This window comes from Eurypyga helias, unplaced genomic scaffold (assembly GCF_000690775.1).
Source record: "Eurypyga helias isolate BGI_N326 unplaced genomic scaffold, ASM69077v1 scaffold20732, whole genome shotgun sequence".
Classification (NCBI taxonomy): domain Eukaryota; kingdom Metazoa; phylum Chordata; class Aves; order Eurypygiformes; family Eurypygidae; genus Eurypyga; species Eurypyga helias.
The window spans coordinates 1,605-4,931 of NW_010235538.1; positions in this window are offsets into that span (position 1 = coordinate 1,605).

Below are 3,327 nucleotides of genomic sequence, written 5' to 3' on the forward strand. Positions count from 1 at the left end.
AACGTGGGAATTGTTCTCGTGGCTGCCGGGTGGTTAAATAGCGCAGGATGAGATTATCCCCCAGCTCAGACAGTGCTGTCCCTGCCTCGCCCCGTGGATGTCCCCGCGTGGGAAGCTCGCGGCGCATCTCCCAGCTCCGATCCGGAGCTTTCCTGAACGGCCGCGGCTGCCCGGGGAGCTGAGAGGTGCTGTTTGATGGATGCTGTGTTTTGAAGTCTTTAAAATGCCTATTATCTATTCCCTTAAAGGAATTCCAGAGGGTTGGCGCTGGCGGGCTCTTGCGCGGTGCTGGTCGGCTGTATCCCTGCGGCCGTGCATCCCGAGGTTCATCCCGGGGAGCAGCAGGACCCGCCTGCGAGCTGTGAAGCGCACAACGTGTCGCCTTCGCCCGAGATTCCAGGCAGCTCCGTGAAGAACAGCGTTTGGGATGAAGTTGAAATTGGGTTTCTAAGCGTTTCTTGGACCCGGCTCAAGAGTTGGATGTTTCTGGTGGTTCCAAAGTGATGGCGGGGGGGAGGGGGTGTTGTCTGGCGGCGCTTTGTGCCGGAGCAGAGTAGGGATTGTGCTTGTGGATGCGGATTAAAATAGTGCAGGATGAGATTATCTCCCCGATCAGAGATGGAAATAGGATGCAGTTCCTCAGCAACTGAAGAGAGCTGGAAATGGAAAGCTCCACATCTGCTGCGAGCAGGGGCTGGCACACCCCCACGCCCCCCCAGGTAGCCCAGGAAGAGGCAGAAGGGAGTACCAGGAGTCCAGCCTAACCTGGAAGGCTTCGCACCCTGTAATTACAGGGAGCTGAAGGCGGCGGGGAGCGCCGGGTGACTCCGGCAGGTCGCCAGCTCCGCGTCGGGCGTCGGGAATAAAACCTGAAGCACCGGTGTAATAGGAGGGAGAAGCCTGGAGCGGGAGGGGGAAGACTTGAAAGGCATCGGGGTGGTGACAGAGCGTGGGCTGGGCCCGAGCTGGATCGCAGCCGGGCAGAAACAGCCAGACCCGGTCACGCGGGGTTCCCCGGTGAGACCTGGCGGAAAGCAGAGTGGGAGGTCGGACCGCGGCAGGTGCCGTGCGGAGCTGCTGGAAAGAGCTACGCGCTGGGAGACGAGGAGTGCAGCCTGGGACGCTGCTAAGTGCGGACCTCACCTGGGAGCGGCGATTGGATGTACTGCCGAGGGGCAGGAGGAAGGAAGTGTTGGAAGTGGGGCTGGAGCAGATGGACCCTGTGGAATACGAGGAGTAGGAGCTGCGATGGGAGAAGGTGCTCTTGGGAAATGAGGCTAATGAGCTGCCTGTCTCTAATTGCTGCCTCGGAGGAGTTGCGAGGTGGCCGGCAAAACGTCCGGCCCTCTCCTCCCCACGGCACTGCCCGGGCACGGATCAGCCCTGGGCTTCTGTTTGGGGTCGGACTGAGACTTCAAACCAGTTTGCTCATGCGGGAAGCATTTCTGTACTGGCTGAGGGGGAAAAAAACAGCTCTATGAGTTGAAATTCGGGAGTTGTTAAGCCCAAAGCGCAGCTGGGATGAGGGTCCAGAGCTTTGGAGACCCCGTGGTGCCAACCCTCGCACATCCAGCCGTGCTCCGACGCGCTCGGGGCCGTCGGGAGGGAGAGGAGCCGTGCAAGCACCCGGAGAACTGCTCCTTGTTTCTGAAGTTGGCCTGGGTGGGTTTGCCTGCGGAGCGACCAGCCCGTCTGCAAACACCATTCCCAAAGCTATTTATAGAGCTGGGAGCCCTGGCCGGCCGGCCTCCTCCGTCACGTACCCCGGCGCTCCCCGCCGGAGCGGCCTCCGCCGAGGTTTTGGCTCCGGCCGCGCCAGCCCGGGAGGGTGAGGAGGACCAGATGTCCTTCGCCTGGAGCCAAGCGCACAGCTGTGCTCCGTTCCCAGCACCCCACTCGTTAACTCTTCGGGAGCGACGGGGAGGAACGTGGCTCCCGCCGCGCTCGGCGGAAGGGAAGGACGCTCACCGGGGCACAAGCTGGCCAGAAGTGGAGGGATCCCGCCTCCCAGGAATTCCTCAGTCCTGCTGGGACTACCCCTGCTTTGTTCTGCCGTGCGTTATCCTCCTGAATTAGGTAAGGAAAGAGTCTCACGGCCCGCCTGGAAAGAGCGGATAACCATATGTGTAATCCTGGGCTATCGCCGTGCCTTATGCCGCTCCGTCGCCGGAGCCTGAAGCGTTCCTGCCTGGACTCTCTCCTCCCAGGACGGCTGCTGCCTCTTGCCCCCCTCCACCCTCAGACAGTGCTGCTGCCCGCGGGTCACCGCTGGAAAAATGCTCGTCTCCAAAAAGGCTTCCCTCCGCTCTGAGCGCGTCGCCCGGCGTTACCCCCGCCCCTCTCGCCTCCCGCGCTCCTCTTCCAGAGGCTTTGCGGATCGGCGGGTGCCCATGGCGCTCGCTGTCCTCCCGCCCCTCTGTCTCAGCCTCGTCTCCCCGGGGGTCACCCACCCCCTTTCCCACCACGCCCGGGTGCTGCCCGCTCTAGGGGGTCCTTCCCCACCTCCCGCACACTTGATCCGCAGAGCTTCTGCCCTTCCGGCGTCGAACGGCTCAGCGCAGCGACCAGGGGACCTTGCTCTCACTCTGCTTCGTAATTCCAAGGAGCGGGAGTCAGGGAGGCCGAGGCGGCCCCCGTGGCCTCCCAGCCCCTGCTCTGAAGGAAGACGCGCATCTCGTGTGCTTCCTCATGGAAACCGGGACGTATCCTCCAGAAAACTCCGTCCCCTTTAGACGCCGTTGGCGTTGGGCCGACGGCATCGTGTTGGCATCTTCCCGCGCCAGCCGTGCCCAGTTGTTTCCCTCGGATACCTCGGTCCCTTGTGCTGATTTCCCTCGGTGGCTATTTCCCGGCTAACGGATCCGGGACCACCCAGTAGCCCCACGGGGGTCAGGTCCTGCAAAATCTGGAGCCTTGAAGCTTCGTGGCTTTAAGCGTCACCCAAACACGGGCCGAATTCCTGTCGCCCACCTCAGGCTGTCCAGTCCCTTTTCCAAAGGAAACCTGCCAGGCTGCTGTTCCAGCCCCAGGCGAGCGAGGGAGCCACGTCCCTGCCTCGTGGGCGTAGCTCCTGGGATTTGCCGTGCTCCACGCCAGGCTCCGGGTGTGTTTCCCGAGCTCCCAGCACCCAGGTTGAAGCTTGCTTTTTTTTTTTTTTTTTTTTTTAAAAAACCTACTCAATTTTCCAGGGAAAAGCAGATTTTGGATTTATTTTGGCTTTCAGGGAGAGCCATGACTCGGAGCGGTGAGCTTGCTGCGGCGTCTCGGCGACCCATCCAAATTCCCCTGGCTCCGTGCGCGCTCGGTGGAGCGTCAGCCGGCCGCGGG